This window comes from Salvelinus fontinalis, chromosome 13 (genome assembly GCF_029448725.1).
Source record: "Salvelinus fontinalis isolate EN_2023a chromosome 13, ASM2944872v1, whole genome shotgun sequence".
Classification (NCBI taxonomy): Eukaryota; Metazoa; Chordata; class Actinopteri; order Salmoniformes; family Salmonidae; genus Salvelinus; species Salvelinus fontinalis.
The window spans coordinates 41,685,184-41,699,939 of NC_074677.1; the positions used below are offsets into that span (position 1 = coordinate 41,685,184).

The following is a 14,756-nucleotide window of genomic DNA, read 5'->3' on the forward strand; positions in this document are numbered from 1 at the left end:
AGAGAGGAGTTAAGTCGCTAGAAGGCAGTGTGGGGTGGCCCATTTATTTTCAATGAAGCCTAGGTGAGGGGGCAAAATTCTATCCAGGCGGCGCTGTCAGCGGTGCTCATGCCTGTGATATAGAAATCTATTCTATTTCTGAAGCGGTGCTGCCGTTGTTGACCAATAACAGAAAACGTACATCCAACAGAAGGACCAGCTAACATGCCCACTCTAGCTAGCTGGCTAAAACCTTTCAGTTTACGGAGTCATGTTTAGCAATAAAAATCATTGTTTTCTAATCGTTTTTTGGGGGGGTTAATAATTTCTGTTGCATGTAAATACATTTTTATGCGTGCTTATGGTGTTATAGAAATTCACTTTTGGCATGTCAATAATGTGTGCTTATTTCGTGCTATGGTCGCCCAGTGTGTGAAGGCACTAGACGCTATTTTTCAGTGAGAATCGCTATTGGCTCCTTGATTTGTTCTAGAAGTTGCTAGATAACATCTTGCCATTGCCACGGCGATGTCACAGCACCAATTTGCCTTGCTGCGGCACAGCTGCGGTCCCCAATGTAGCATTTTCGCCCCCTCTCCCACCACAGCTTTCGCCCCCTCTCCCGGAGCACCAGACAGGATAGTTCCTGGCTCAGGGTAATAGTGTGTGTGTGTGTGTGTGTGTGTGTGTGTGTGTGTGTGTGTGTGTGTGTGTGTGTGTGTGTGTGTGTAAAGTGAGGTGTTTTCTCTATTCTCCACAACTGTCCCTCCCTGTGCTCTCCCTATGCTGTCTGTCACCTTATCAAGTTGTTCTCACTGCACTAGGAGTGATCATATCTATAAAAAGGTCCCAGATCAGATCTATATATTTGGTATGTACAGTATTCACACTACCATAATACGGAAACAATATAGGGTGGGGTAAATGATTCCCAAATGCCACCCCCAGTGATGCTGATAGTAATAATAATGATGATAATGGTGATAGTAGATCACCAGGGAGGAGGGTGTTATTTTACTCTTTGTGATAACACCACTCCCCACCACTCTAGTGGGTAGGGGGTATTTTCTGAACTCCACCCTATCGGAGGTGGAAGGTGTTAGAGGTGGATGCTGCTCTCCACTCTGTGTGTGTGTGGTTGGGGGGAGGGCGGAGGTTACTAGAGGTGGGTGGAGCTTCCTGTGTTCCCCACGCTATGCTTATTTATTGCCCATCAGTGTTTGTGTGTCTGTGTGTGCCAGCTGGGCGTTCCAGCCGTTTGCCCTGCCAGAGCAGCCAGCCCTGTCTCGCCGCTTGCCTACCCGCCAGCCTGCCCGCCGGGGCCTCTCTCTCTCCCCTGGGGTAGCCTGGAGGCTGGGGCTAGGCGCCAAAGGGAGGGAGGGGGAGGGAGAGAGAGTGCACCACGCCATGAACGGCATCTTCCTGGAACTCAGTGTTTTTCTCAATGAGCTGTGATCTGAGCCGTCGCCAGCCACACGTGTAGCAGCTCTGTAACGGTGTGTGTGTGAGACTAACTTCCTGTTAATGTTTATTTTGTATTTTTTGGGGGGCGGGGTTTGGGTTCCTAAGAGATCCCTGAAGACCATGTCTGAAATTAGTTTTTGATACATGTACGAAAATGTATGCACTCACTACTGTAAGTCACTCTGGACAAGAGTGTCTGCTAAATTACTCAAATGTAAACATTACAACGCCACAGGGGTATACTACAAAGCAGGATCAATGAGTTAGCCAGCTAACTTCAAGTTTTAATGTCACGTGCACAAGTATAGTGAAATGCCATAATTGCAAGCTCTAAACCCAACAAGGTAGTAAACAATATCAATGTAGTACTAAAAACAATGTAAGGTAGAATAAAAACAATAAAATAAGAACATGAGAAAGTAAGAAGCTATATACAGGGTTGGCTTGGGTGGTATACCGTATACCGGAGTATTTGGAAATAGCCACGGGATGGTTTTTCAATACCGTCAATACTGTTAACTATTTCTTTGAAGTTTTCTAATACATTTTTATATTTGTGGCAATTTTTTTAATTAAGTAAACACCTGCAGTTGACTGGTGCAATGCGTTAGGACAGTGGTTCTCAAACCTGGTCCTGGGGACCCAAAGGGGTGCACGTTTTTGTTTTTTCCCTAGCACTACACACCTGATTCAAATCATCAAAGCCATTTTGATTTGCTGTGTAGTGCTAGGGCAAAAACAAAAATGTGCACCCCTTTGGGTCCCCAGGACCAGGATTGAGAACCAGTGCATTAGGAGATAAAGCAGATCACGTTCTTATTTCACCGGTCACATTATTTTACATTGTGAAGCTTACTTAGTTCCCCAGAACAGTGTGGCCAGTCATGTGTTTGTTTGTAAATAGCACAACAGGAGAAAGTGGGAGCAGGTGGTCCCAGCTGTGTATTGACAGTTTTTTTTTGCTTCAATAGAGTGATCAGGGACGTGCAACTATAGTTTTTCTTCACAGAAAATACATTAGTGCAACACATTCAACATAAAATAGATTAATTTATCATCAGATAACAATTTGGCTGGCAGCCACAGAAGTAAATGAGATTACAATATAAAAGCAAGGTCTTTTTTTTGCAAAAACGATGCATGGCCATCATATGTATAAGGTTTAGGCCTGTCATAGAAATAATGTAGCCAGCTACATGTCCTAATGTTTCTTAAAGTTAATCTTGCATTTTACCTGAGAAAAATAGGTCAACCGAGAAAGTATCTGAGAAAAGAAGCTACATATCAGTCGGAGCGCTGTCTGCTGACAGAAAGCCCAGTCGTGAATTCTCTTCCGAGTTTAGGAGTGCAACTGAAGCACAACATTGGTCTGATGCTGAGCAGAAATGACAATAAGAAGCATTTTAGATCTCGGTTTACAAAACCACAAAGCGTTGATCTTTTTTCCTGCGTGAAAAACATGCATTTTGTGTTAGCAAGTTACTCTAGGGGTCGTGTTATCTAAGTAAGTGGCTGAATTAATAAGGTGACGGGGGCATCATAGTGTGTTGGCTTACTGCCGTGTTTGAGAAGGCAAAGCCCTTTGGATGAGTTATTTGTACAGCTGCCACTGTTATCTCGATTTCCTTGCGTTTTTTCTCCTCTCCGTTCTCACCCCCTCTGCTCCTCCCCCCTCTTCTCTGAGCAGAGCAGGCGGGCCTGTTGCCCTAGCGACTCCAGACTCCACACAGACACAGCATGTAGACATGCTGCTGGAGAGACAGTACTGCATGCGTCAAAACTTTGTTAATTTGCACGTCTCTCATTCACATTCGCATGTAAAATGTCCAAACTCATCAAAAATGACATTCGGTAGCTCCTACTTATATATGTATAACTTTATGAGCTGGATTGCCTGTCTTTGCAATTTGTTTATTTTCATTTGCGCTCATTAGCATATTTAGCTAGCAGCCTATTTGCAAATTCGCTATTACTTGTGCAAATGTTGTTATCATTCTGGTAATAAATGCCCAATGGGCTTTTTTTGTGTTTTTTTTTGGCAGCCACTTGTGTACAAAACCGGTATTAACATAAATCCTGGGGTGAGAGAAGGATGGGATGATGATATGAAATTCTGGATACCACCCAACCCTAATACAGGGTCAGTTCCAATACCATATTTACAATGTGCAGGGATACAGGAGTGATTGCGGTATAGGGGTAAGGTGAATAGCTATCAGGATGTATGATATACAGCATCAATTAAAATTGTACTGTATGTGTGTGTGTGTGTGTGTGTGTGTATAGAGTCAGTGCCTCTGGAAACTATTCAGACCCCTTAACTTTTTCCACATTTTGTTAGGCTGTTTCCCTCATCAATATACACACAATACCCCATAATGACAAAGCAAAAACAGGTTTTTAGAAATAACTGAAATATTACATTTAGATAAGTATTCAGACCCTATTTTGTACATTGTAGAATAATAGTGAAGACATCAACACTATGAAATAACCCATATGGAATCATGTAGTAAAAAAAGTGTTAAACAAATCAAACTATATATTATATTTGAGATTCTTCAAAGTAGCCACACTTTGCCTTGATGACAGCTTTGCACAGTCTTGGCATTCTCTCAACCAGCTTCATGAGGTAGTCACCTGGAATACATTTCAATTAACAGGTGTGCCTTTGTAATGGATGTGAAATGGCTAGCTAGTTAGCGGGTACGCGCTAGTAGCATTTCAATCAGTTACGTCACTTGCTGAGACTTAAGTAGGGTTGCCCCTTGCTCTGCAAGGGCCGAGGCTTTTGTGGCGCGATGGGTAATGACGCTTCGTGGGTGACTGTTGTTGATGTGTGCAGAGGGTCCCTGGTTCGCGCCCGTTTCGGGGCGAGGGGACGGTTTAAAGTTATACTGTTACATTGATGCTGTTGACCCGGATCACTGGTTGCTGCGGAAAAGGAGGAGGTTGAAAGGGGGGTGAGTGTAACGGATGTGAAATGGCTAGCTAGTTAGTGGGTACGCGCTAGTAGCATTTCAATCAGTTACGTCACTTGCTCTGAGACTTAAGTATGGTTGCCCCTTGCTCTGCAAGGGCCGCGGCTTTTGTGGAGCGATGGGTAACGACGCTTTGTGGGTGTCAGTTGTTGATGTGTGCAGAGGGTCCCTGGTTCGCGCCCGTGTCGGGGCGAGGGGACGCCGTAAAGTTACATCTGTTACACCTTGTTAAAAGTTAATTTGTGGAATTTCTGTCCTCCCTTATGCGTTTGAGCCAATCAGTTGTTGTGACAAGGTAGGCGTGGTTTACAGAAGATAGCCCTGTTTGGTAAAAAAAACAAGTCTATATTATGGCAAGAACAGATCAAATAAGCAAAGAAAAACCAAAGTCCATCATTACTTTTATAAGGCATGAAGATCAGTCAATCCGGAAAATGTCAAGAACTTTGAAAGTTTCTTCAAGTGCAGTTGCAAAAACCATCAAGCACTATGATGAAACTAGCTCTCACGAGGACCGCCACAGGAAAGGAAGACCCAGAGTTACCTCTGCTGCAAAGGGTAAGTTCATTAGAGTTACCAGCCTCAGAAATCGGCAATTAACTGCACCTCAAATTGCACCTCAGAGAGTTCAAGTAACAGACACATCTCAACATCAACTGTTCAGAGGAGACTGTGAATCAGGCCTTCATGGTCGAATTGAAGAAAAACGCTATTAGAAACCACTACTAAAGGCAAATAAGATACGTGCTTGGGCCAAGAAACACGAGCAATGGACATTAGACCAGTGGGAATCTGTGGTCTGTTGAGTCCAAATTTGAGATTGCTGGTTCCAACCGCCGTGCTTTTGTGAGACTCAGAGTAGGTGATCGTACAATCTCGGCATGTGTGGTTCCCACCGTGAACCATTGAGGAGGAGGTGTGATGGTGCTTTGCTGGTGACACTGTCAGTGATTTATTTAGAATACAAGGCACACTTAACCAGCATGGCTACCACAGCATTCTGCAGCGATACACCATCTCATCTGGTTTGTGCTTAGTGGGACTATCATTTGTTTTTCAAAAGGACAATGACCCAACACACCTCCAGGCTGTTTAAGGGCTATTTGACCAAGAAGGAGAGTGATGGAGGGCTGCATCAGGTGACCTGGCCTCCACAATCACCCGACCTCAACCCAATTGAGATGGTTTGGGATGAGTTGGACCGCAGAGTGAAGGAAAAGCAGCCAACAAGTGCTCAGCATATGTGGGAACTCCTTCAAGACTGTTGGAAAATAATTCCAACTGAAGCTGGTTGAGAGAATGCCAAGAGTGTGCAAAGCTTTCATCAAGGCAAAGGATGGCTACTTTGAAGAATCTAAAATCTAAAATATATTTTGATTTGTTAAACACTTTTTTGGTTACTACATGATTCCATATGGTGTTATTTAATAGTTTTGATGTCTTCACTATTATTCTACAATGTAGAAAATATATATATTTTTTTTACTGGAATTGGTAGGCGTGTCCAAACTTTTGACTGGTTCTGTAGATATAGAGAAACAACAAAAACAATAGTTGTATCCAACTAGTTAATCCGTCCTACTACTCAGTCAAGACCCCCATCATAATGTCTGCTATAGAAACCACCCCATGTTGCTCCAGTCTGTCTGCCCTCTCACAGCCCACTGAAACACAGAAACCCCAGCCAGATTAATGGACTGAGCTGTGGGCCCCCAGCCAGCCCGATGAATCCCTGTTCCTCATAATTACTTGCAGTGCTGCGATGTGTGTTGTATTGTTAGTGGTGGCCTAGAGGCCCCCTAGGGCCCCGAATATATGGGGTTGATAGGGAGGTGATTATCCTGTCGCTTGCTGGCTGGAACTGGAGGACAATGCAGCGGCCCCGCGTTCCACACATTCCACAGCCTCACACAGCCTGCCTCATAGACCATAGACGCTGCACTGTATTACTGCTGTACAGCCTCTTTCAGACATCAGCCTCACACACATAGATACAGGCAGGAATGCAAGCAGGCAGACTAACACACACACACTCACTCACTCACAGGCGTTTACATGCCTTTACCCTCCACTACATCACTGCTGTCCATATAGAAAGTAGTGTTGCACGGTATACCAAAACTTCTGTACTTTTTCAATACAAACAAAATTACGTTTCAGTACTAGAATTTTTGTTACGTTCGGTACTTCTGTCAAATGTGTCTCATTTGATTGAGAGGATCAAGTCTGTCTATCGGCGCAGCCCCTTTGTAGCGCGAAGAGCAAAGTGCCTGCTGCACTTCCTCATTCATTGCTAGAGCTTTCTGGGCTGCATTGTTAGCTACCCACTCAGGCTGCATTGAAATGAACACACTTGAATAATGGAACACGGCATGTAGACATTTTTTAACTGTTCATTACTGTTCGCAAAACAATGTCTAGCTTACAGCTGAAGCAACATCAATTCACTAACCTAGCATATAACAAAATATGCTGATTTCAAAGCTGATTGTCACCAAAAACTTGATTTCACTTCTTCGTCTCTTCCTCATTCACCTGTCTCGTGAATCAATGTATGCTACATTTTGATTTACCCAGTTTATCACAGCTCAATGCTATATATAGATGTCAACACCGTTGACCACAACAGTCCTAGATAGAAACCACCTAGTACACAAGGTCATTATTATCTCTGTACTATATTTTATGGACCCTATTCTCAGGGTTTCCAGGAGATTAAAACATCCTTATTTGTTGCTCTAGTCTAGAAGGAAGCACGTTTGGATTCATGTGCTCAACAAACCAATTCACGAGTGTATATATTTATACTCAAAATGCATGTTGAATGGTGTTTTGGTCTGTTCTCTTAGTGGAATATACAGAGGACTATACTACAAAGCAGGATCAATGATTTAGCTAGCTAATTATTGATAAGCAACCAGAAATAAACTAGAGATTTTCTGGTTCATTAAAAATAGCTAAACTTTGATATGTTTTTTCGTTTGTTGAATCAATTAGACCATGCCCAGAAAAACAGGGCTGCAGTGGAGCAGGTCGAGAGCTTTAAGTTCCTCAAGATCCAAATCACTAAGGACTTCAAATGGTCCACACACACACTTATAAAGAAGGCGCAACAGTGACTCTTCCCCCTCAGGAGGTTGAAAAAGTCCCGGTGCATCAAGTCGGCTTGCTAGAGACGTCACTACTGACCCGGGTTCGATCCCAGGCTGTGTCGTATCCGGCAGCGACCGGGAGACCCATGAGGCGGCGCACAATTGGCCCAGTGTCGTTTCGGTTAGAGTAGGGTTTGGCCGGCCGGCATGTCCATGTCCCATTGTGCTCTAGCGACTCCTTGTGGCAGGCCGGGCGCATGCATGCTGACATCAGTCGCCAGCTGTATGGTGTTTCCTCTGACACATTGGTGTGGCTGGCTTCCGGGTTAAGCAAGCAGTGTCTCAAGAAGCAGTGTGGTTTGGCGGGGTCGTGTTTCGGGGGAAGACGTATGGCTCTTGACCGTCGCCTCTCCCGAGTCCGTATGGGAGTTGCAGAGATGGGACAAGACTAACTACCACTTGGATATCACAAAATTAGGGGAAAAAGAGGTAAAAAAATATAAAAACTAAAATGCTGGCACCAACAGGCTCCTGAACAGCTTATATCCCCAATAAACAAGCCTGCTAAATAATTAACAAAATGGCCTTTGTATTTACTTTTATTTTTGCACTGTCTGTATGCACGATCACAGAGTTGTACACACCCACACACACACTGATACTCCAAAACACACACAACATGCACATACAGTAACAGTCACAAGTTTAAAGAGTTGTGGGAATTTGAACTGAGAACATTGAAGATTGCCAATCCTTCTCACCCAGCAGGAAAACTGAGAACTTCCCTGCATTTTTATTTCCGCTTGCCTTTGTTTCACCTCAAATGCACCCGGCAGACAGGCACACTGACTGAGTTCAATGTGAGTTTCTAAAGTGTGTTTTTGCCTTGTCTAAAACAATGTCTAACTCCAACATATTGCTACCAACACATGCAGTACCAGTCAAAAGTTTGGACACACCTATTCATTCAAGGGATTTTCTTAAATTTGAACTATTTTCTACATTGTAGAATAATAGTGAAGACATCAAAACTATGAAGTAACACATATGGAATCATGTAGTCACCAAAGAAGTGTTAAACAAATCAAAATGTATTTTGTATTTGAGTTTCTTCAAAGTAGCCACCCTTAGCCTTGATGACAGCTCTGCATTCTCTCAACCAGCTTCACCTGAAATGCTTTTCCAACAGTCTTGAAGGCGTTCCCATATATGCTGAGCACTTGTAGGCTGCTTTTCCTTCACTCTGCAGTCCAACTCATCCCAAACCATCTCAATTGGGTTAACCTCACTAGGGTATGTGGAACGGTAGCGTCCCACCTCGTCAACAGCCAGTGAAACTGCAGGGCGCAAAATTCAAAACAGAAATACCATAATTAAAATTCCTCAAACATACAAGTATTTTACACCATCTTAAAGATACACTTCTTGTTAATCTCACCACAGTGTCCGATTTCAAAAAGGCTTTACAGCGAAAGCAAACCAAACGATTGTTAGGTCAGAGCCAAGTCACAGAAAAACACAGCCATTTTTCCAGCCAAAGAGAGGAGTCACAAAAAGCAGAAATATAGATCAAATTAATCACTAACCTTTGATGATCTTCATCAGATGACACTCATAGGACTTCATGTTACACAATACATGTATGTTTTGTTCGATAAAGTTCATATTTATATAAAAAAATCTCAGTTTACATTGGCGCGTTACGTTCCGTAGTTCCAAAACATCCGGTGATTTTGCAGAGAGCCACATCAATTTACAGAAATACTCATAATAAACATTACTAAAAGATACAACTTATGCATTGAATATTAGATCCACTTCTCCTTAATGCAACCGCTGTGTCAGATTTTTTTTTAAATGTACGGAAAAAGAAAACCATGCAATAATCTGAGTACGGTTCTCAGACCACAAATCAAGCCAAAGAGATATCCGCCATGTTGGAGTCAACAGAAGTCAGAAATAGCATTATAAATATTCACTTACCTTTGAAGATCTTCATCAGAATGCACTCCCAGTTCCACAATAAATGTTTGTTTTGTTCGGTAATGTCCTTCATTTATGTCCAAATACCTCCTTGTTGTTCGCGCGGTCAGTAAACAATCCAAACTCACGACGTGCAAGTCCAGCGGAAAGTACGGATGGAAAGTCCAAAAAGTTATATTACAGTCCGTAGAAACATGTCAAACGAAGTATAGAATCAATCTTTAGGATGTTTTTAACATAAATCTTCAATAATGTTCCAACCGGAGAATTCCTTTGTCTGTAGAATTGCAATGGAACAGAGCTCGCTCTCACGTGAACGCGCGAGACTGAGCTCGTGGCTCTCTGGCAGACCTCTGACTCCCCTCTCATTCGCCCCCACTTCACAGTAGAAGCATCAAACAAGGTTCTAAAGACTGTTGACATCTAGTGGAAGCCGTAGGAAGTGCAATATGACCCCATAGACACTGTGTATTCGATAGGCCAAGAGTTGAAAAACTACAAACCTCAGATTTCCCACTTCCTGATTGGATTATTTCTCAGGTTTTCACCTGCCATATGAGTTCTGTTATACTCACAGACATCATTCAAACAGTTTTAGAAACGTCAGAGTGTTTTCTATCCAAATCTACTAATTAGATACATAATTCTAATTTATGGCTGAGTAGCAGGCAGTTTAATTTGGGCATGCTTTTCATGCAAAATTCCCAATGCTGCCCCCTACCCTAGTGAAGTTAAGGTCAGGTGATTGTGTAGGCCAGGTCATCTGATACAGTACTCAATCCCTCTCCTTCTTAATCAAATAGCCCTTACACAGGCTGGAGGTGAGTTTTGGGTTAGTGTCCTGTTGAAAAACAAATAGTATTCCCACGAAGCTCAATGCTGTGGCAAAATGCTGTGGTGTCCATGCTGGTTAAGTGTACCTTGAATTCTAAATAAATAACTGACAGTGTCACCAGCAAAGCACCCCCACACCATCACACCTCTTCCTTCATGCTTCACGGTGGGAACCACACATGCGTAGATCGTCCGTTCAGCTACTCTGCATCTCACAAACACACAGCGGTTGGAACCAAAAATATCAAATTTGGACTCATCAGACCAAAGGACAGAGTTCCACCGGTCTAATGTCCATTGCTCATGTTTCTTGGCCCAAGCAAGTCTCTTCTTCTTATTGGTGTCCTTTAGTAGTGGTTGCTTTGCAGCAATTTGACCATGAAGGCCTGATTCACGCAGGCTCATCTGAACAGTTGATGTTGAGATGTGTCTGTTACTTGAACTCTGTGAAGCATTTATTTATGCTGCAATTTCTGAGGCTGGTAACTCTAATGAACTTATTCTCTGCAGAAGAGTTAACTCTGGATCTTCCTTTCCTGTGGTGATCCTCATGAGAGCCAGTTTTATCATAGTGCTTGATGGTTTTTGCGACTCCACTTGAAGAACCTTTCAAAGTTCTTGAAGTGCTCTGCGTTGACCAACCTTCATGTCTTAAAGTAATGATGGACTGTGGTTTCTCTTATCTTAGTTGATCTGTTCTTGCCATAATATTGACTTGTTCATTTACCAAATAGGGCTATCTTCTGTATACCACCCCTTCCTTGTCACAACACAACTGATTGGCTCAAACACATTAAAAAGGAAAGAAATTCCACAAATTAACAAGGCAAAGCTGTCGTCAAGGCTAAGGGTGGCTACTTTGAAAAAACTCAAATACAAAATACATTTTGATTTGTTTAACAAAAACACATGACTACATGATTCCAAATGTGTTATTTCATAGTTTTGATGTCTTCACTATTATTCTACAATGTAGAAAATAGTTCAAATTAAGAAAAACCCTTGAATGAATAGGTGTGTCCAAACTTTTGACTGGTACTGCATGTGTTGGTACTTGGTAGCAATATGTTGAAGTTAGACATTGTTTTAGACAAGGCAAAAACACACTATAGAAACTCACATTGAACTCAGTCAGTGTGCCTGTCTGCCCGGGTGCATTTGAGGTGAAACGAAGGCAAGCGGAAATAAAAATGCAGGGAAGTTCTGAGTTTTCCTGCTTCCTACCTCTCCCTCTGCCAACCCTCCTCACACATTCTTCACTGTTCTCAGCTCAAATTCCCACAGCTCTTCAAACTTGAAGTGGGCATCAGCACTGCCAACTGAGATGTGTCATAATAATAAGATGTTGGACATCATATAGACATCTGCAGATGTTGAGATGGCCATTTGCACGTTTCTCTCTGGAGAGGTTTGGTTTTAAGAGCCTGTGTTGGATGTAGACCCAGGCATTCTCTAAGACCATTAAATATGGCTGCCATCTTTAAAGGTCAGTAGAGGTCCCTTCTTCCTGACTCAGACTTTTAGACGTTTCCCTCTAACTTCACTGGTACACACAACGCACACACGCGAGCGCGCAAGTGTGCGCCGCCCAGTCTGTCCATTGTGCCCTTTAGGGGGCCACTGTCTCCTGTGTTTGGCAGTCAGAAGGGCCATATCAGCACCTACCAGCACTTCCTGAGCGGATATGATGGAGAAGGGAGTGCAGTGCCCTGACTGACCTGCCCACTAACAAGCCCAATGGGAAGCTAAAGTCTCTCGCTCTCTCTCTTTGGCTCTCTCTCTCTCTCTTTTTTTCTTTTTCTGGCATAACACTGCTCTGGCACACAGAGTATTGCAGGCTATCACAGCACACACACACTTAGTCATGTACCCATGTCCAACACACGCACACACAAAATCTGGTCTTCTAAAGTCTATTATATAAACCACAAAGAAAGAGGGAGAGAGAAAAAGAAAGAAATGGTAAGAGAGTGAAAGAGAGAGAGAGAAAGGGAGGGAGAACGATAGACAGAAAAAGAGAAAGAGAGGCAGGGAATGGTGACAAAGAGTATGACGTGGTGTGAAGAAAAAAAACAAATAATCAAAAGTGACTGAGATTAGAGCTCAATCCTGTTAAAACTATTTGGCCTTTTTACTCTGGAAGTAGACACACGAATGTGAGTCATTCATTTTCTAAATTATGCCCAGTCAGAGATTACAGATCGGAATATCTCTGCCTAGAAGTTATGCCTTAGCTTCAGACTAGAACTTTTACAAGTCTGACTATCTCTGTCTAGGCCTTAGCTTCCGCCTGTGGAGCTAAGGCTGAAGTCTTATTATCGTGCAAATAGACCTAATAATAATATAATAAGATATGCCATTTAGCAGTCGCTTTTATCCAAAGTGATTTTCAGTCATGCGTGCATACATTTTACGTACGGGTGGTCCCGGAAATTTAACCCACTACGGGGGGTTGCTGAGGATTATTTCTGTCTGTAATAAAGAACTTTTGTGAGGGGAAACTAATTCTGATTGGATGGGCCTGGCTCCCCAGTGTGTGGGCCTATGCCCCCCCAGGCCCACCCATGGCTGTGCCCCTGCCCAGTCATGTGAAATCTATAGATTCGGGCCCAATTTATTTATTTCAAATGATTGATTTCCTTATATGATCTGTAACTCTGTAAAATATTTGAAATTGTTGCATGTTGCGTTTTATATTTTTGTTCAGTATCGATATGAGCAGCAGCATTTACTCTTAAAGGGTATTTATACCCTAAGGAGATGGAAGATTCAGAGTGTAGTGCAGTGTTGCAATGTCGTTTCTTGTACTACGCGCCAACATTCGACGTACTCCTATCCCACATAAAAATTGGCATGCGCCGTATCATCCCTTGCGCAGCCGTGGGGGCAGTGTTGTGTAGGCAATGAAGCTGTATTTCACTACCAACTCGCTTGGTTCCTTGATCTGATCTATATAGGCTATGCATCAAAGTAGCCTATTTTGCATCGATAACCAAATATAATTTCGGCGACTGTTCAAACAGGGCCCTATAAAATCTGTGATGTGGAGAACGGCGACGGAATCACGGAAACCAGACATTAAAACGGAATTCGACAATAATCAGAAATGTATTGACATTTCCCGGGTCTTGTCAATGAATTTTTCGGGAAATATGAATAAAGTTCCCGGGAAGTCCCGGAATCCTGGTTATCCATGTTAATCTCTAGTCTACACTTTGTGTAGCCGTTAACAATGATGCTAATGATAACCTTCTTCTGTTAGAAATGAAGGCTTATTTGCATAATTTCAGTGTCCATTTGTTTTGCAAACTCTGAAATCACATGAGCGCCACAGAAACAGCTTCAACCAAACAATTGACTTGCATTAAAAGGTAACTACACCCAAAAATCCAGATTTCTTACATTTTTCCCCAGACGTCAAAAGTGGTCACCTGATGTGGTTTAAGCATTGTTGTGGACTTAGAACATCCAATTTTGTTGTTTTTTCATTTAAAAAGTGTGTATTTGAGAGCAAAAAACAAAAGAATGGGAAAAACAGACTTGGAAAAACTAAATGGAGAAAGAAAACAAAACGGAATCTGGTACAAAAATCAAACAGGTTTCATTTGGGCCCTAATTGTAGCCTTATTAGAATCCCCCCAAAAGGTATTTGTTTAGAAGTGATTACTATGTGATTCTAGGGTACTTTAAAAATGTCAAAACAGCTGTAGCCATGTTTTAAAAAAAAATCGGTAACAAAAAATTATGATATTCTATTTTTAGCTGATGGGAGCGAATACGTTAAAGCAGCATATGAAATTGGGATAATGTAGGTTACAATGGCAAGTATAAGAATATTAGCCAGGGCATATTATATTTAACTATAAATTGGATTATTTCACATGGATATGTGGGAAGCTAAAAATGCTAGCTAGATTGCTATGCTTTTAGCCACGCTAAAGCCAGCTAGCTACTACTAGCAAGGGAAGCTGACTCTTCCTTGCTTTCACCACACAAAAAAAACAAAAAAACTATTGTATCGCCCCCTTGTGAATGGGAGTCAATGAAACACGGATTGGTGAGGGTATCATGTTAAAAGGTGTCTGCTGCTCAAAAAAATAAAATAAAAATAGGACTCCACCCCATGCTCACGCCCGTGCATAGATCAACGGAGTAAAGCTTGTATCAGCCTTTAGACTCTCTAGGCTTGTAAAACGAGACTTTAGGTTCATTATGGGAAGTGACCGTACTAATGGTGCCCGATAAAGCCTTGCTGTTTTCAATCTGACTATGCTCTCTCTCTATGAGACTATGATTCTCCTCCCTGGCTGTTTTCACCAAGCCAATTTGCAGGCCTTGCAGAAATAGGTCACTCATCATGTTGCTTAGTGTTCACTGAGGAGAGGAGGCATCCCAAATGGCACTGACCCTATTCACTACTCAG

At 42.4% G+C, this 14,756-nt stretch overlaps 1 protein-coding gene and 1 long non-coding RNA gene across 2 annotated transcripts in view; one reads left to right on the forward strand and one right to left on the reverse strand.

Annotated features, from left to right (window-relative positions):
* Positions 1–14,756, forward strand: part of LOC129868713 (forkhead box protein O1-A-like) — a 74,309-nt gene that overhangs the window by 11,407 nt on the left and 48,146 nt on the right. The window lies entirely within an intron of this gene.
* Positions 1–14,756, reverse strand: part of LOC129868715 (uncharacterized) — a 33,139-nt gene that overhangs the window by 10,480 nt on the left and 7,903 nt on the right. The window lies entirely within an intron of this gene.